Raw genomic sequence first — 21,468 nt, 5'->3', positions numbered from 1 at the left:
TGGCATTTTTGATATCCAGATTCCATACCACTGATGAGACTAGTTAGACATAGAAAGCCTAAAATTATGGAAAGGTGGCATTTTGATTACTCACTAAAAATTAAGAGTGAAAATGAAGTAATGAGAAGAAATACCATGGAATCCTAGGCCACAATGAGTGAAAAAAAAATCATGGAGCTTACATACAAGAAAAGATAATGGAAATGGGAACAAAACAAAAACAAGAGAAAACAAGGAAATATTTAGCTCTTATTAATTTTATCTTCTTTTTTTTAAAGGAAAAAAGAAATGCAAATAGAGAAATTTTGAAAAAATGAAAATGAGAAAATTGCAAAATATTCTCGTTTTTTTTTTAAGAAGAAAAAGGGTCTGGCAGAGGGTGCATTGAGCAAAGCACGAGGATGAGAGAGAGAGCACGAGGAGGAGAGAGGATGGAAGGTTGAGGGAATTTGGAGGGGTATGTTGAATCTTGAGGTTGTTGAGGGGGAGCTCTAAAATTCTGATGACATTTTGGTGATGAAAGAAAAAAAAAAAGAAGAAAAAGGGAAAAAAGAGGAGAAAGGAACTTTTTTTAATTATTGTGGCGCGCACATACACATACACATTGACACACACCAATGTCCACACTCTCCAGAGTGACCTGGGTCCTCAGCTCCGCAACCCCAAGCTTTCTCAAGAGTAGTAATGATCTGTCTCGTAGCGCAGAAAGAAATTAAAGAAACTATTATTTAAAAAAGGCTGCCTAGACTAGTCTCTAATAATACCCTGTCTAGACTCTACACCAGTGACCACACTCACTGTGTAGGCCAGCCATGCCGGCTGTACACACCATGTGCGCAGTGCCATGCATAAAAAGAAAAATAAATGCAAAAGAGGAGGGCGGGGGAAGATACATTTTACCGCCCTTCTACTCGCCCCCTCTTTATTAAATTCCTACCATGACTCGAATCTCGACTTTTCACCTGAGTTTTTTTTAATACCCACGGTTAAAAAACCAATATTTTATTCTTTTGCTTTCTTGTTTTTTTTGTGCGTAACCTCGGACGGCTCACGCACCGCAGTAAAGAGCACGGATTTATCATTGGTAGAACTATCTATTGGCCGACCGTCAATTGCCGGTTCCCGACAGGGATAGCGATCGTAATTTCCAACGTCATATCCTTTTCGTGCTACCCTTTGCCCGGGTCACCCGGTAGCCAGACCCCTACTGCAATGACAAGCATGTGTCAAATGCTCGTTGACCTAAAGCTGAAGCTTCCAGCTATCATTTGAAATTTCAATTTTTCACCCGTCTGTCCTTAGCCACTACAACGCTGTTTCCACGGGATGAAAAATGCCCAGATGCTTACAGCTAGTGGCAGTTCACACGGTAAGAAAATGCCCAGCTGCTTTCAGCTGGTGGCGGTTCACACGACAAGGGGAAGTGGGCGGCTGCTAGTGGCCCGGCTGAACACTCTCATCAAGGTTCAGGAAAAGAAAGGCTCACTTTAGCTTAGAGCCCCTTACAATTTTGAAAAAAAAAACTGTCTAGTAAAACTAATCACTTAAAATTTTCGGGCTCTCATGCCTAAGCCATTTTGTACATTTTTTCTTGTTCATTTTCTCTTCCTTTTTCTTTTAATTTTAATTTCATCATTACAATTCCTTCTCAAAATGGTAGCAGAGAGAGAAAAAAAAGTCCTCCGAATTTTGAGTTTTGATTTGAGATTGTTTCAACCCAATGTCAAGTACCGGGATTTTTGGTCTCTTCTTATCATATATAACCTAAGTCATCATTCTGTGAGGACTTTTTCCCATACAAATAGTCGTTTTACTTGCGGCCTTATTTGAAATTTTGATTTGAGATTGTCTCAACCCAAGATTAAAAGGATTGGATAAAATGTTCAAAATAGATAGTTTTCCAAACATTGGTTCCCATCATTGAATCGGCTTGCCAAATGTCGATGTCCCGTCCACTCAAGGGCAGAATCACATGGCAATGCCTAATCTAGTCAAAGCAAGATGACCTACGCATCCTCTCCACCAAACATTTCAATGTCTACTCCACGTCTCCCTCATGTTCGAGCCTCCTTATATGTGAACCAAAGGACACACACTTTTACCACCACATGAAAGAGCTCCTAGTTGCATGGGACTTTTGGGTGTTTTTCACTTATCAATGCATGTTTTACTCCTATGTCCTAAACCTGGGTTACCTAGCACACATTGCTCATACCTTATGCATTACACACCAAGAACACCTTTCCTACGCTTAAGTTTTAATCCAAAAGTAACAAACAAAAATTCCAAATTTATACAGATACTTGTATTACATGGTCATTGAAGATCATGACTTGCTTGTGATGCATGGTTCTCTTAACAGCTAAACATGGGCGAACTCGTTAGGCTCATCTAATGACTCATCAGGTGTCTAAGGAGTCCTAGAGCTTGTTGTCTAGTGCATTGCTTTGAAAATATAGTAGCCCTTCTAGACGGTACTCAAGTGTATTATTAGTGTGACATTCCATGCTAATTCTCCATCAAAGGACACCGATCCTTCAATACTAATCCATACTTACTCATTATTCCATTCAATGAGTGCTTATACTCTATGAGTAATTCAATACTAATCCATGCTTACTCATTATTCCATTCAATGAGTACTTATAACATGGTTGTGGATAATTTTTGTTGTTCTTAACATGTGCTTAGCATGTGGCAAGAAAATTATCGACCTTGATTTTTTTGCGGATGAGGAGGGTCACAATTTTGACTAGTACCAACAGGACTTTAAGAAATTCTCAATCCACAAGCGAATCGTGAATTGTTCTACATAAAAGTAGTGTGCATGCTACATTAATGAATATTAAGAACATTTGCACACAAAAGCTCTTTCATTCGAACCCACAAGAGGACCACTTTTTTCATTCGAACCCACAAGAGGACCACTTTTTTCATTATGAAGAAGAACATGCACACTTCTCAGTCCTTTGTGCAATAGAGGGAGGGGTAGGCCGCAATAGAAATCGCATCTTGGAAGGAGAAGGACGTCGTCTTAACCACTCGACTATTGTTCCCACCCACTAGAGGACCACTTTTTTCATTATGAAGAAGAACATGCACACTTCTCAGTCCTTTGTGCAGTAGAGGGAGGGGTGGGCCGCAATAGAAACCGCATCTTGGAAGGAGAAGGACGTCGTCTTAACCACTCGACTATTGTTCCCACCCACTAGAGGACCACACTTTTACCATTGATCAAGGCAAGCCAAAAATCCTTAAAATTTCTTCTTTATGCACACATGTGAGCGTTGGTGGCAATGACCTTTGTAAAACATCACAACTTAGCCTAGAAGTGGTTAAATCTTTACAAAAGTCTTCGCAAATTGATGGGGAAGAAGAACACACACACTTCTCAGTCCTTTGTGCAGTAGAGGGAGGGATGGGCCGCAATAGAAACCGCATCTTGGAAGGAGAAGGACGTCGTCTTAACCACTCGACTATTGTTCCCACCCACAAGAGGACCACACTTTTACCATTGATCAAGGCAAGCCAAAAATACTTAAAACATAGAAACTTATTTCTCCTTTATGCACACATGTGAGCGTTGGTGGCAAGGACCTTTGTAAAATATTAACTCACAACTTAGCCTAGAAGTGGTTAAATCTTTACAAAAGTCTTCTCAAATTGATGGGAGAAGGATAAGGGGTAGATGGTCTGACACAACAGTTTCCAAGGACAACCTTACATCAGACTTCGTTTATGTGACTTTAATCCTTTACTTTCAGTAATACAAATAAGCACTTCCTTGCGAAAAAATTAAACAAATTTGATGGGAGAAGGAAAAACTCCTCCAAAAAGTTCAGGATTTAGTTAATATAATTAATTAAATTGAAGTGTGAAAAAAGTGTTTGTTTTATTCAGGATTTCAATTTCGTCTTCAATACATGGTGAAAAGGATTGATGTAAGGCTTGCAAAAATAAAATCCTGATGGATACACCTAAGCCAAAATATATCACAATCTTATATGGCACTGATGCCCAATTGATTATATTACCCAATTATGAATGTAATGAGCAACGAAATGTTTAATAAGGAAAAGCCCAAATGCACCGACCCAGGGGTAGACGGCATCATCATAGTATAAGCCAATGGATATGATATGCTGTCATAAAATACCATTTGGGAACTGGAGAAACGTCGCTTACGGATTATAAAATGGGCAGCCGGCCCGCAAATCACTATTCCACGAGTAGACTCTTTTGGTAGAAGAGGCGCCCAATCTTGCTAATTATTATTATTAGGGGAGAGAGAGAAAGAGAGAGCACACACGAGATGAGGGCCTCATCCGTGTCCTCTGCCGGCCAATCAGCACACATTCTCCCCTTCACACCCCTACACTCAAATTCTACTTTGAGAGTCTCCCCCCCTCTCTCCCAGATAAATAAGTAAATAAATAATACTCTCCCCCACATAACTAAATAAATAAATAATCCTACCACATGTTCCAACCACCCTAACCCTCCAAAAATTTACACAAATTTACAATCCTCGGTGTATAACCCCTCATTGTACTACTTGAAGGCCCTTTAATTAACCTTTAAGCATTGACAACCATGGCCCCCCTACAATAATATAGTGGTTAAATGTGGCAAAAACCAAAATTGATTCGGCTTTCTTATCCCTATTCCATCCCACCACCATAGTTCTTCACCTTGGTACTTGCGGTTCATTGCTCTTTTCTTATCACCCCTCTTCGGTTAAATTGTTGGTTACAATATGCATAGTTGCTTCTACTCACGTGCCACATGTCCCAATGTGCTCGCATTCCAATAATCCACTATTTCCCTTGACTTGCACTTCCTTCTAGCTACATGTTCTTTTTAATGCAAATTTTACCCCCTAACTAGGCCTAGAAAAAAACCGTTTTACCAACCAATCAAAATAAGGGCAAATCCAAATGTGAACCATTTTTTACTAGTGGTTTTAGTGTAAAATGCCTCTATTATAACCATATTGATGAAATTTTAGCCCCTTTAATCTTAAAGGCTTGATAGAGTTTTGGTCAATTTTTCCTAATTTTAGTTGGTAGAAATACCTGTAATGCCGTTTTCTACAAGCACTACCCCTTACTTACTCTTATACGCTCGAGGACATTCACAAGAAGAAATTACGTTGTTCAACCGTTTTCGTCTTTAATTTTATCATAATAATGGAGCCATACACAACCCCCACTCACATACACTGTCAAACACATGTCCCCCATTCACATACACTCTCAAACACATGCCCCCCAATCAAATACACTCGCACATACATGTCCCCCATTCATGTATTCTCTCAAACACACGTCCTCCACTCACAGATGCCCCCCCCTCCACTCACTCACATACGCTCTCACTCACATGCCCCCTCACTCACATACATTCTCCCCATGCATATACGCTCTCAAACATACACCCCCTCACTCACCTACACTCGCACATATATGCTCCCTCAGTCAAGTATTCTTGCACATACATACCCTTTACTCACATACGCTCCCCCTCACTCACATACATGCCCCCCACTCACATACGCTCTCACACATGCCCCCTCACGCATATTTGATCTTGAACACACACATCCCTCACATACACGCTCCCTCACTCACACATCGCACATACTACATGCCCCCACTCTTGCATCATGTGCTCCTCGTCACTCACACAAACATACATGCCCCCCACTCACATACGCTCTCACACATGCCCCCTCACGCATATTTGATCTTGAACACACACATCCCTCACATACACGCTCCCTCACTCACACATCGCACATACTACATGCCCCCACTCTTGCATCATGTGCTCCTCGTCACTCACACAAACATACACGCTCCCTCACACATGCTCGCACATACTACATGCCCCCACTCTTGCATCATGTGCTCCTCATCACTCACATAAACATTGTGAATGAATTTAACAAATGCATTTTATAGACTTAAATTATCAAACCCCTTCGTAGTGAACATATTTATAAAAAGAATAATCATGCATGGCCTCATTTTTTATACAACATACATGTCTACCACTATAACTAGCAAAACTGAATTTCAATGTTGCACTTGAGACTTCAATATTGACCCTTTACCTATTCATCTACACTATGGGGGCTTATACAAAAAGTAGATATTTTGCGTGAGTGTGGAGAAGGATTAGGACACCAAAATTATATTGTAGTCAATGAGCAAAGAGAAACTAATAAAGGCCTTATACATGCTGAAAAAGGGGAAAATAATTAAACATTAATAGGCACATGTAAGTAAATCTACCCCCTCTCTACCCCATGAGTATATAATGTTTTACTCTTAGTTTTGTGATAGCAAAATATAAGGTTGGTATTGTTTGGCTAGTCCTTGGACATGCACAATCTTTGAAGAAGTTAATAGTTACAATATTCATGGCATCTGAGAAAAACTTATCCCTTGTAGTTGCTAAAGTTTAAATATTTTGAGGGTTTCATACCTAGTAAACTCTTTTTCAAGTTTTATAGACTTGTTGGTGATTAAATCATGAAAAAATAGCTAGTTAGAAATTATATATTAGGAACCGTGTTAGGTGAGTATATAGTGAGAAAGTTATGAGAAATTGTCCATGTATATGTGACGTGATCATTAACCATCTTCACAACACTTATGCTTTGCCTTATTATAGAGATATTAATTTTTAAGAACCTTCAAAGAACCTCAACATCATATTATGAAGGACATAAACTAGTTTTTTACAAAGATGCTTTAAGTTTGGTTATATGTTTAAACTTTTATTTGTTTCCAAGAAAAAAATATTTATATGTAAATTAATTTTTCACGCTAATGAAGCGAAGTAATTATGGAAAACCACAATTTATACATCATTTAAAACATGTGCTAGAGTTTCTTTGCTTAATGTATGAGGCTTTAAGCTTTTGACTCTCTGAATGGAAAAGGAAAGTAGGTTTTCTTATTGAGAGACAATTTAAGAACTTTCTATGTGTAACATTTGAGAGTTTAAAATTTGTTTATAAATTTAAAGATCATAAAGCTATTCCTTTTTCCAAGAAGTTTTCTAACTTTGTTTTTCGAACAAAGTTATTTGTTTTTTTCTTTCAGCCAAAATGTAATTTGCTCATTCTATATGTGGTTTTTTTAATTAATTCCATCAAAAAAGATGTCTCTCATAAATATGTGTGTTATCTTTCCCATTCATCAAATCTCAATGAGTATGCAACTTGCTGCTGCACATAATGATTAATCCAAGAACTAAATGGCCTTTTGTGGAGCATGCCAAGAATGATGTCCAAGGGTTTACAAAACACTTGTCTATTAGCTGCAAGGGTGTACATTTATGTTGAGGAGGTTCACAAGGAATTATGCCTTCATCTTAATCATTTGAAGCCATGTTACCACCCTGTTTAAATGCTACTTCTTACACTAAAGCACCAATAACATGTATGTTTATTGTTTGAAGAATAATGTCACATGGCAATGTCACAGTGGAATATTGATATAGCTATGTGGTCTTTCATCCACCTATACTAAAAGATACATGGGGAGTAGTCCTAGATGTGAAGGAAAGGGGGTGAAGTATAATACTATGATTTGAAACACTAGATTGGGGTCAAAGAGCATTGCATTCAGGGTTGAAGCTTACCTCCTCAAGAGCTAGCTAAAGAGAGCATGTACTAAAGAGTATGGAGAGGAGTAATGGAGAAAAACACATAAAATACAAATATTTTGACTGAAAAACAAAGAAGGGAGGAGACTTATACCTTAATATATTGATATTGCACATGGCTACATTAATTATGTGCCAGTGTATAATGAAAGAGTCCTGGAATCACTTTAGCTCAAATTCTTTGTTCTCATCAAGTGAAGCATCATACGCTTTATTGAGAATAAGAACATCTAAGCCTAAGGTGTTATCTTCATTAGATACTTCAGTGTCTTTATCAGCTCGGGGGGTTCACTTAGAAACATGTAAGTATAGCAGGAATAAGAACATCTAAGCCTAAGGTGTTATCTTCATTAGATACTTCAGTGTCTTTATCAGCTCGGGGGGTTCACTTAGAAACATGTAAGTATAGCACCTAAGTTCTAGTGAAGGGATTTTTAAGTTTAGAATTTTAAGGTGAATTTACAGAAATACATTTATAGAAGGGGTTTTTTAATCAATTTTAAAATAAAACCCATAAGTTCATAATGAAAAAGGGTTCATTTTATTCACAAAAAATTCATAGGTAACGGGTTTTTTAAAAACCCCTTGGATGCATGTGACACATAGGGTTTCTTAGTGGTGCATCCCTTAAGTTTATCAGCTTCTGGTAACTCTTCATTGTCGTGTCCTTTGTCAGGTAGTTGAGTATCTTCATTTGTATTGTTGTCTAGAGGCTTGGGGGGTGTACTTTTAGGAAGATCTACATATAACAAGTGTTCCAAGGGTATTAAAAAATACCATTTTCTATGAATTTTGACTTGATAAAATGACCCCTTAAACTTACAAGTTTTTATAATTCATTTATGTACATTCTATAGCAGCATTATTTCCATGGTACTATGTCTGAAATCATTTGATTCTTAGCAATACTTGCTTGAAGGAACAGTAGCCAACCTCAATGGTGTCCTCAAGCACACCAACATAACCAAGTTTGCCACCATCGATAAGATTTGTATTCATACTACTAGCATAGCTTTGTTTTTTAAATTTATAATGCCAAAATCCATCGTGATGCGATGCAAATCAACCTTGGCAATCCAAAGATGTCGAGCATGACCCCACATACTACTATTACATCATGCCTTTCCAACAAGTAGAAAGATAGTGAGTGAATTTAGGCATTACATGTGAAGAAAAAATGTTTACATAATGATAAAAATTACATATACATGTACTTACATGAAAACCATACCCTCGAGTTGTCTCAACCATCATCACAAGGAATCATTGTCCCCTCACTCTCGCTGCCCTATCTAAAGTCTCTTGAACCCAATTGAGTGCATTAAGAATTCTTGTTGCAGTTGAGTGGCAATGTCATAGTATCTTACAAGGATCCTTGCACTCTTTCCCTCCTCGTACAAGCATGCTTGTATTTGAGTGGCAATGTCACAGTCTCTTACTTGCAAGGAGCCTTGCACTTTTTTTGTTCTCATACAAGTCAACCTATTTTTCCATGGATTACATATTGTATAGTAAAAAGGTGTTTATTTATTGGTGAAGCTCATACAAGAGCTTAATCTCCTTGCTTTTGCTAGACAATACCTCCCCTGTGATTTATTAAATTGTTCTTTTGTCCATAATCTTACTGCAACAAGATTCATGATCACCATGTACTCAATGATGTAAAAGAGTGTTTATTCAACAAACCAATCCTCTGTCGTGGAGCCCTTTGGTCATTCTTATGACAAACAAATTTTTTGATCACCTCCATAAACCGTTGAAAGAAGAACATCCATTAGAAACTCATGACACTTACAAAGCGACATTTCATCCACAAGTTGGATGAGCACACTCACGTGTATGTCGAAGAAGCCTCTAGGGAATTCCTTTTCCAGAAGGCACAAAAGCATTATGGACTCTTCTCTCATCTTCAACAAATGGGCAAGGTCAATATCTTTAGCAACAAAACACAAGCAATAGTTAAAAATATTATAAAATTTTCATGTGAATCTATATTAGTTTTAAAAACATGATGTAAAGGAGTATTGCTTACCGACAAAGTGCTCCTAATTGATAAATGATATCACGTATCCTAGGAGTTAAAGGACCCTTAAATAACCAAGGGTAAAACATGCTGCAATATGTAGTACCAAGTGAGTGATCATTGGATTAGTACACATAAGAAAACAAGGAATATAGGTTTAACTTAGTGCTTCATTGTGCTCAACCTACAAAAACTTATGCCAATCATGGGACTTTAGTCTCGACAGCTTATCATTTATCTGAGGTAAAAAGTTCATTAAACTTATATACCTCGATAGTCCTAAATGGGTGATCCATGGGTAAACGCCTCCTATAAAATGGGTATACATGCTTGCTCAAGTTCTCACTCCATTTCGAGTCCAATTCCAGTCCCCCAAGTAGGACAAGCACACTACCCTTTTGTATCAAGACTTGTAATCCCTTTTTTTCTTGATTATCAAGCAACCGTAAGAGACGAGACAATGATTTAGGTCAATGTGTATAAATGCTCTAGTTACATGAACATAGTGAAAGCCTAGGATAGTCATGCGGTCCATGTGAGTATGCCTTGTAAAAGGAATTTTTTTGATGCTCGTCAGATCTTGATGTGTTATGTATCTTGAAACCTCACCAAAGATTTTGTAGCTCTTTGATAAGAGGTGCTAGGTACATGTTTATGTTTGATAATTGGTGTTTCCCTGAAATATGATCACCAAAAAGACAAGTGAATCTTAAACTATTATACAACATGATAAACAAAGAAGAAACATACCCCCAAAAAAATCACCAACCAAGAATTAGAAGACTAAGAATCAAGTGTTCCTATTTTATCACCACCATGAAAGGTGGAATATTGTAGTTAACTAACACAATTGGCCATGTTGATCATATGGAGAAAGGGTTGATCCTACAAAGTGCTAGTCCAAGTCATAGATTATAGGATTCCTCTTTGAATATTGGCCATTCTCGATCAATGTGTTGAAATGCTTCACAATTTACATGGATTCACAGCTTTCCATCAGTACTCCAATTTTTTGCATGCTACTCGATATATTCTATAAGGATGGACAGCCAAACGAGGTTTAAGAGAAAAATATCATAGGATTTTTTGGGAAACTTTTCCATTTGTGTACTCCTCTTTAAATTGTATCTCATTACATTTAGGACAATGCATGCTTTCTATACAATATCCTCTATACAAGATACAATCATTGATGCAAGGATGAATACGCACCCATGCCCAAATGCGATAGCTTAGACTTTGCCTCATATCTTGACTTTGGTAACGTATTATTTTCATGTTATAATCTTCTCGATAGGAATCTACAAAAAAGACACTCAATATCCTACACGCAAAAAACAACCTTGAGACAATATAAAATACACTCTTACATTTCAAATATACCCTCGTGTTTCAATATTTGCAAAGAAGAGAAAGTAGACACACTCTAGTAGTGCTACCACCGAATTATTAGTGCATCCATGTTGGGTTTGTAGTTTCAAAATGAGCACACTTATGACAGAAATCCTAAAGATTTTTGCATATTAAAAAATAAGAGTTAGGGCTTCCTTCATTGAATTATCATGGATATGTCGATCAACCTCTCTTTCCTTTTGCCCGCTCGACCCAACTAGGTTATGTGCTTAACGATTGTTAAATATATCACACAGCATATTGACTGTGGTGTCATCCCATGTGTCATCATATTCAATTTAGTCAATATGTTCTCTCTCATATTTAAGATTTCATATCTAACGGGGTCCCTATCTCTTATAAGATTGGCATATTCTCGTGGTAGCTATGAAATATGTGGTCCATGTGTGATGACACCGATATCTCTAGAGGCATTTTCTTCCTATACTAATAAAACAAAAAAACAAATCACAAATTGATTCTCTCTATCTCTTCTGGGTTTGTACACATACACATTTGAAAAATGTTATGTGGCTTCGGTTCATGGCATAAATATGATAAAAATTTGGATTCCAACCATAGACACAAACCCTACACACGTATACAAACATGGAAATCAATGTGAATATGTTGGAAGTGACTCTCTCTCTTGACTCTCTCTCTCTCTCTCTCTCTCTCTCTCTCTCTCTCTCTCTCTCTCTCTCTCTCTCTCTCTCTCTCTCTCTCTCTCTCTCTCATGGGTTTGTACACATACACATTTGAAACATGTTATACGCCTTTTATGAATCAACCATAAATTTGGTTCATGACATGAATATGATAAAAATTTAGACATTAGCAAACCCTACACACGTATACAAACATGGAAAGAAATGTAAATATGTTGTCAAAAGATTTAAAAAAAGACAAATATGAAAATGAACACGATCATAACATATGAACTACCAATATATAATCATCTGAGTGTAAAAATATCTGAGTACAATCATCTAAGTGCAAAAATATCTGAGTATAAAAATATATGTGTACAATCATCATGCCCTCTTGTATCATCAAGTTCATCGTGTTCAAGCACTCTTGTAAGCAAGAAATATTTTGTCCAGAGTTTGTCTAGATCGCCATCAAATCTCCTTACATCATAGAGCACATGGGTGGGTGGACGCTATCAGTTTTTTGTAATCAAGTTTTTACAAGCAGTAATATTGTTTACTCTCCTCCACTTCTTTCTGCAATTCAATGCTTTATATTATGTTGATCAAAAATTTGCTAGTAATTGAGGATAGAATCTAGGCAAAACTTATTTTTGACAATTGGCTATTTGAAGGCAGATTCAGAGATATTGCCTAACCTGCAAATAATGCAGCCACTCGTGCCTGCCCTCCATCTTTTTTGGTGATGGGAAGTTGGACGGAACAAATTATACTCTTTGGAAGTTCAAGATTAGGTTTGTTCTTGATTCATATGAGTTTTGCATATAAGTTTTGCAAAACCACCACAAGGGTTGATGCAAAGTTGGGTCCTACTCCTCGGATCCAGTAGATCCTCTATATAGACTATACCGATAGATCTTGCTATGCTTTGGTGTGGAGGCGAAGGAATACAGATATGCTATGTGCCATTGTACTCACCAACATCATTAAGATTCATGATGACCTTGATTCACAACATACTCACCAACATCACTGAGGTTCATGATGACCTTGATTCAGCATACTACCATAGATTTAGAAGCATGGCAAGTTCTAAAGAACCAGTATGAGATGAGGAATTAATCAAGGATTCAAAACCTTGGGAATTATCTTGTAGCACAAAGACATTTTGGTGAAGAAGTAACAAAGTAGCATCCCAATGGAACATATAATGGAAACCCTTCCTACTCATGTCTACATCAAATAGGAGCATGTATGAGAAATGAATAGTTCACCAATAACTCCTCCCTAGCTTGCAAACTCCTCATATAACAAATATTACTACAGAGACTGCTCTTGACATGTACTACTTAGTGCCAATATGCTCCTCAAAAATACAACTTACCTACACTCCTAGTTCTCCCCTATAACTACTATTTATCAATCTTGTTATGTTCTCATGTGCATCTATGTAAGTGTGCTCCCTATGTAAAACCCCACTACCAGATGTGTGCTCTCTCTCTACTATGGACGTTACATTGGAGCACATCCCATATGTGGCCATGATGATCACATATTAAGTAAGATGTGACAATAAGAATACATAATAGGACCACGGAAGCTCATCAGTGTCACTACACCTCCTATGGGTACAAGTATGTCCTGAGCAACATAGAGACCATGAATTGTATCCACAATTGTGGATGGTGCTATAATGAAGAGATGTCCCCAATGACCAAACTCTTCCAAATCAATTTGAATATGTGTCATCCAGCCTCTTGCTGTTCTACAGTCATAACTAAATGTGGTGTTGTCTCTCTAATAAGACTCGGTAACGTAGGGCATCTATCATGTCATCCATGTCTTGCTTCAAATACATCAAAGAGTCCACAATAGTTTCTTCTTCAACATGAGGCTAATTAGTACTTGCTTGTGTCATTATCCATCTAGTACTCCGCTCATGTTGAAGGTCCAAGCAATCGATCTGTTGCTCATTTTGAGGACACACATTCACAACACCAATTAATGCATTTAGACGCTTAACTGGAAATATACCGTTTTTCTTCACATGGTCGTTTTGCAAATTCTTCGTCGATCTCATGAGATTTGGTACTTGCACTGATTGCAATGGCATAAGCATTTCTCCTATACGTTCAGGCGTTTTGAGTATAAATTTGTGGTTTTTGGGAGGGGAGGAATGGCCCTTTATATATTAGGCCATAGTCTAGTCGGCCAAAGTTTAAATTCTAATGGGAAGGAAAGATTTTGGGGCGGGAAATTTCAAAGGTTGTATACATTTTCGGTATATAATATCTTTCGTGGTCGAAATGTCGAAATATTCATCGAAACATTGGTTGAAAATAACATTGAAAAGTTAATTTTTGACACAATATTTGACGCTTTTATCGACGTTCACTTCGATGCACATTCCAACGTCTATTCCGACACTGGAAAAAATTATAGAGTCGAAACATGAACTCTGTTTTTCTCATTTTTTAAGCTCTCATTTTGTGGCCCCGGTAAGTTCGTCTCCTACCCTCCCCCCATGACCTATTGCATGTTATCTCTCTCTATCTCTCCTACATCCTTACACTCTCCTACACTACCGTCTTGGTTGCTTTCATGATTTCTTACCGATTCATAGTACTCTAATCTCTCTTTTTTGTTTTTTTTTATAGGTTGCGTATCTCTACTATCTATCCCTAATCTCTCAGAAGTAAGCCCCTTTTTTCTCTCCCTAATCTCTCCATTTTAATTTGATTTTATACTTTTAAAATGTAGCAATTAGTGTGCTGATTAGTGTAGGTTTTTCTGTGTTTGTGATGCAGGACCTCTAACAACTAATCTCAAAAGTAAGCCCTTTGATCTTATTCTTTTTTTTTAAAAATATTTGTCACGTCACATGTTCATATGCTCCTGCGCATGACTTGCATATCCACCTGCATAACCATATCGATGCACATATGCGGATGGAGGACCATATATATAGCCCGAAAATCACCCCCCACAGTACCCAACATACTGTCCCACTTACTCCTCGTGTCATGAGCCCTGACTAGTTTTTTTCCTGCATTACACAAGCCACCCTTGAGCAAGCAACCATGGCAAGAGCCTATTTTACCCATGGCAAGCTAGGTGCAGGCCCATCGGCAACCACGATCACGATCACGGTCACACCCATACCATACCATCCCCTAGTCAAACCCCCCCACCCTTGGGTCGTTCCTCCAACCGTAGTTGTAGTTCGCGTTGTAGGGGTGGTGGTGGTGGTGGTAGTGCCACGGATGCATCTGCCCCTCCACGATAGCATTCACCCATACATAGTGTGGCCGACACCCCCATCTCATCATGCCGATCTAGTTGGCATTTTGGTAGTAGCCCTCTCCCCCAATGCAGATCAGGATCTTTGCATGGTGCAGGAAGGGAAGGTCATTCTTGATGATGTTGGTCACGAGATGCGGAGTGGTGTAAGGGAGCTATGTGGCATAGTATTTGCCCATGAAAACTCTGACCAAATTCCTCCACCTCCCATCGGAGAAGAAGACAAGAATCTATAATCAAATCAAGAATGAGTTCAAGCCTGCCCCAGGTGTAGCGAGGACGTACCTAACAAGTGGATCGACGATCTCATGAGAGATTGTATGAAACACAAGAGGTCCGATGTCACCCAAGCAACGGAAACAGGGGGAGAAAAGCCTTGGTTCATTGACCAAGAGAGATGGGATAAGGAGCTAAGGAAGCACGCTGAAAACCCTCGATGATAGTCGCAAAAAGAGGAAGCAGTGGCAAAGCAACTAGAGAGCGTGGGGAGCTCGCACCTTGGGAGCGGTCGATGGGACTCATTTTATGAGTATTTTATAAGTATCCATGCTTTTTGTAGCCTCTCATTTGTATGTCAAATAGTGTATAGTTGTATGTTATTATTTATGTTTTGTTCTCATGTATGCAAGAGAGGGTGGTTGGACGCTAGGCTACCAAGTTGGAGGAGCATTATGCATTCAAGTATGGCACTTATGCCTTGCTTCAGCGCACTAAGCAAGACGGTGGAAATGTAGATTGGACAGGTGTGGTTTTGGTAAGCACGTTGTACCATATGCCAATTTGAGGTTTAGGTAAGTTTGTATATGCTTATTCATGGGTATTGCATTGTTTTTGCAAAGAGCAGTACTTGAGCCTCCTCACTAATAAGGCTAGCTCGCAGATTGGACACCCACTTTAGCTGGCATAGTTTTGGAATTATATAGGTCTTTTTTGCACCCCTTTTGGTCATGTATAGTTTGCTCACATATGTAGAAACTTTTTTGTATACAACATTTATCGTATAAGTATTAATATCATATGCAATTTGTATCGATGTATCTTTATGGTTTGATATCAAGTAATGAAGTTTGATTTTGTACATCAATGTGTCTTGTTTGTGTTAATTCTTTAAGTTTGTGTAAAATTTCAATTAGCTACAAATGTAATAAAATCTTTAGATATTTGGCATAATGGTTCATCCTTTTATACAATTGTACGTGGATGCACCGTTATGCCAAAAAAACCTTCATCCATCCTATGTCCATCGAAAAAAGCCATTATGATCGTGTAACCATCCTTATCTTAGGGGGGTCACTTATAAATATGTAAGCATAGCACGTGTTTTCAACAGAAGGGATTTTCAAAATCCATTTTTTACAGACAGAAGGGTACTCTTTAAAGGGAGTATTTACATATTGAATAGAAAAAGGGTGTGATTTATTCATGAAAAATTCACAAATAAGGAGTTTCTAAAATAGTCCTTGATGAATGCACGTGATCTAGAGGGTTTACATATAGTGAACCCCCCGAGCGTAATTTTTCTGGGTAAATCTGTCAAAATAGCAGTGTATATAGACGTAAGAAAAGCCATTAAAAAAGAATAGTTTTTGACACTCATACCAACATTTTTTTCGACGGTCTTTCTGACATAATTTTTGACGTTTTTATAGATGATCATTTTGATGTTTTTATACCGACGCGCATAGAGACGATCATAAATTTTACATGCAATTGTTTTACATCAAGAAAAACGTCGGTATTTGATTGTCTTGTAGTAGTCCATCACTATCACTACTTATATAACTCTACTTTCTTTCATTATTTTGTGGCTAGCTTTTGTAGCTATGGCCTTCATTCTTTCCTGTAGTGGCATGACTTGTACTAAATGCCACAGAATATGGATATGGCATACAAAACGCCCCTACATAGACACAACAACAAGGAAAAGTATTTCAACAAAGCATTCTCTTATTCATTCAACTAGGTAAATTATGTTAAACAAGGCACTACAATGCATTATCTTCTATGCATAGATGTAGGTAATGCACATGTTTAGAGGCCTCTTTTGCGTACCTCTTGAGAATTCTCTATGCATAAATGCATAGAGGCCTCTTATGCATTCTATCCATAGATTCAGAGACCTCTTGAGCATTCTCTATTCATAGATTTAAAGAGGCCTCTTTTGCATGCGTCTTGAGCATTCTCTATACATATGTGCATAGAGGACTCTTATTCATTCTATCAATAGATTCATAGATAGAAACCTCTTATGCATAAATCCATAGAGGCCTCATGTATTCTCTATGCATTGTCATAAGGCTTTATGCATTTATGTATATAGGCAATGTATAGGCATAGAAGCCTCATGCATTGTCATAAGGCTTTATGCATTTATGTATATAGGCAATGTATAGGCATAGAAGCCTCATGCATCCTCTATGCATAGATGCATAGAGGCCTCTTTTTCACTCTATGTATAGATGTATAGAGGCCTCTTATGCATAGATGCATAGAGGTCTCTTATGCATTCTCCCAAGAGTATATGCATAAAGGCATCTTATGCGTTCTGAATGTATTTGGTTTTATGCATAAAGGCTTTACACATAGCTCTTGCATATATATTTATGAAAATATATGCATAGAGGATTTATACATAGCCTATGCATATAGATTCATGCAAAAGCTATGCATAAAGACTAAATTAAATGCAAACCTAAGTACTTTTCCCTATACTTATGCCTACATTACTGCATGCATGAGATAAGGCATTATTTTAACTTTTTTTTGCTAAGGAAAATATAAGGGAGAAGAGAAGGGATCCTATGGATAAGTGAATGCTTTACTCTACTTTTCCCTCAATATTATCTTCAAATAGAAAATAAAATATTGCATGAAAGTAATGAAGATTAGGTTGAAAAATACACTGACATTACTCTTATGCTTTCTTGATGGAGCTTCATTGTTCGATTGATTTCTTGATAGACTGGGGGGAGGTTAGATAGGAGAGAGGAAGATGGAAGAGGGAACAACGGGGTAAGATTAGATAGGAGAGAGCAAGATACCAAGATCATGTCAGCTTACTGTTACAATACATCTATCAATTCTAGCATTGTTTAGGCTCTTATTACCAAAGAACAAAGGCAAGAAGTTCCAGTGGAAGAATAATACAAATAAATATTTTGAGGCTAAGGATGATTCCAAGAAGCCAAAGGAGGCTACTTTTTGTTATTGCAAGAAGCTTGGCCATGCATTTGAACAATGCTATAAATTGTAGGGTAAAGAAAAGAAGAAAAAGGAATTGAACAAAGGTTCTACCAGTTCCATCCCCAGATAACCAAAGTGCGAAGAAAGTGGACTGTATAAATGGTATTCTTGACGACTTCTCACTTATGCCTATTTACAACTTTAATCCTAACCAAGATTCCTATCTCAGTGCAATAGCTTCAGACAGTTGGTATCTTAACAGTGGTGCTACCAAAAGCACATTACTTCTCAAAGACGTTTGGTCAATAATATAGAATATGTGCAGGGGATGTTCACACTTTTATGTGTGCTGATAATGACTCCTATCCAATCAAAGGTATTGATAGGGTTTGCCTTACTACTGCTAGTGGTAAGGATCCTTATCTTCAAAATGTGCTTTTTATTCCTGGTATCATTGACAAGAAGAATCTACTCTCAATGCTCACTCTAGCAAGGGGGGATCCTCCAGGAGTTCACCTAAAAATATGTAAGTATACCACGTGAGTTCAAATGAAAGGTTTTTTTAATTCAAAATTTTCAGGTAAATTTATAGAATTACATTTATAAAAGGGGTTTTTCAAATCAATTTTGAAAGAAAACCCGTAAGTCCATATTCGAGGACGGATCTTATGTTAAATTTGTAGATGATAAATGCATTGGTCCATGCTAGAGAATAGGATAGGCAAATTGTGCTTATTGGAACTCTTAACCAAGGTTTGTATAAATTGGATATGTATATATAACAAGTGTGATGATGCTTGTGTGGCACACTTTAAATGAAATGAAGATTCCTAGCTATGGCATGCTAGGTTTGTCCATACATCTATTGGTGGATTAATGCTTTTCCAAAAACATGTTAGAGGACTTGCCTCAACTTGATCCCCCAACCATATATGTTTGTGAAGGATGTATCCTTGGAAAGCTTTCTCACCAACCTTTCCCAAATAATTTAATGTACAAAGTTCACCGACGAATTGCAGCTCATACATAGTGACGTGTGTGGTCCAAGACGGACTCCGTCTTTAGGACAAAATCTTTACTTTGTGACCTTTAATTATGATTACAATAAATTCGGCTAGTATTATCCCCTGAAAGAAAAATCAAAGGTATTCCAACACTTTTTTGCTTTGGTTGAGAATGAAACTAGCTCAAAGTCTAAACCCCCTTTACAAATAAAGGGGGGCCTAATGCTTTCAAATACTTTTGGACACAAAAGGCATTAAGAATAAATGCACAACTCCTTATACACCACAACAAAATGGTGTTGCCAAGAGAAGAAACACGACTCTCATGGATATGGTTAAAGATGTATGGCTAAAGGTCAACAACTTCCACATAAGTTTTGGACGGAAGCATTTCTTTGTGCGACCTATATGCTGAGCAGATGCTTCACTAAATCTTTGAAAATCAACACTCCTTATGTATCTTGGTTTAACAAAAAACCTAATATTGACCACATGCATGTTTTTGGTTGTGTGGCATGTGCACGTGCCATCTCAAATGAAGACTAAGCTTGATGATAAGGTAGTGAAATTTATTTTGATTGGCTATAGTTCAAAGAGCAAAGGATATTGTCTCTACAATCCTCTCACCAAGAATATTATTGTAGAGGTTTTATTTTTTATGAGGATTATGTCTATCCTATGATGGAATTCAATAAACATACCTATTCCAATTCCCCAAACATGCTTGAGGGTTTGTTACTAGTGCCAGTGTCTATTGATAATCAATAGATTTTGCCTATTGATCCTTGTTGTTGTTGTAAGGGGGGAGAATGCTCAAGAAAATGATACACCAACTTCTAATCAATTGGAAGATGCACTAACTACTTATTTTTGGAGAGTAAAACTAGATCCGATGCTAAAACCATTTCTTCAATAGATATTGTTAGGTTTTTATTTCTTAGTTCCCTACATGATGTAGATGAACCTGAGTCTTTTTAAGAGACTCAAGAAGATCCAAATTGGGTTAAAGCAAGTAGGATGAAATTCAGGCCTTTCATAAAAATGGTACTTGGGATTTAGTGGGTCTACCACTTAGTAAGAAAGTAATTGGTACTAAGTGGGTTTACAAATTCAAGAGAAAGACCACCTATCAAATTTGTTAGTGCTTTGGCAGCCCACCATGGATAGAAAATGCACCAATTGGACACCAAAATAGCATTCTTGAATGGTGACTTGCAAGAAGAAGTTTATATTACTCAACTAGCTAAATTTTCATAATTGTGTCAAGAATATAAGGAATGTATATAATTGGGTCAAGAATATAAGGTATGTAAGCTTAAGAAATCTTTATATCATTTGAAACAAGCCTTAATGATGGTACCAAAAGATTCATGCCTATTTGAGTGGAGACGAATTTCAAAATAGTCTTATAGAAACCATTGTATATGTCAAAAAGGATAAGTAGGATTTTCTTGTTATCATTCACTATTTGGATGGAACTAATGAGTGTTTGTATACATTTCAAGGTTGACCTTGCCTCAAATTTTGAGATGTCAGATCTTGGTATTTTGCACTTCTACTTTGATATGTAGTTTTTATAGTAAGATGATGGTATATTCATTAAGTAGTCCAACTATATCAAGGCAGTGCTCAAAAGGTTCAATATGGAAAGTTACAAACCAATATCTACACCAATGGAACCTGGTGTAAAGCTTAGTCTGTAAGATCCTAGAGAACCAATGTCACATCTTTCAAAGTTTGTGCATTGATCATGCAGTAAGCATTGGCAGCACAAGAAGTTAAACATATCTTTAGATACTTACAAGCCACTCAAGACCTTGGATTGTTCTATGCAAAGGGGGTTTATTTATAATTATAAGAATTTAGCGATTAAAACTAGGCATCTGATTATGATACACAATAATCCACATCTATTCTTTCTTGGTAACTCACACATCTCCTGGCTAACTAATAAGCTGCAACCCATTGTGGAGGATGTGTCCTATGAAGCTGAATATAGAGGAACACTCACAATGGAGCTGAGCTCACACACACAAAAAATACTTCATGACAAGAACAAAGGGTGTAATGATAGTAGCCAAGAATCTTGTGTTTCATGCGAGGACCACAAGCACATTCAAGTGCACTACCATTATGTTAGAGAGAGACTCCATGCAAATGAGATCAATCAAATCTATTGTAGTACACCATGACAATATGGAAGATATTTTAACTAAAGCTTGATCACATGAAAACTTTA

This window comes from Cibotium barometz, chromosome 18 (genome assembly GCF_041138505.1).
Source record: "Cibotium barometz isolate CiBa-2024 chromosome 18, ASM4113850v1, whole genome shotgun sequence".
Taxonomy (NCBI): Eukaryota; Viridiplantae; Streptophyta; class Polypodiopsida; order Cyatheales; family Cibotiaceae; genus Cibotium; species Cibotium barometz.
This window is presented reverse-complemented; position numbering follows the sequence as displayed.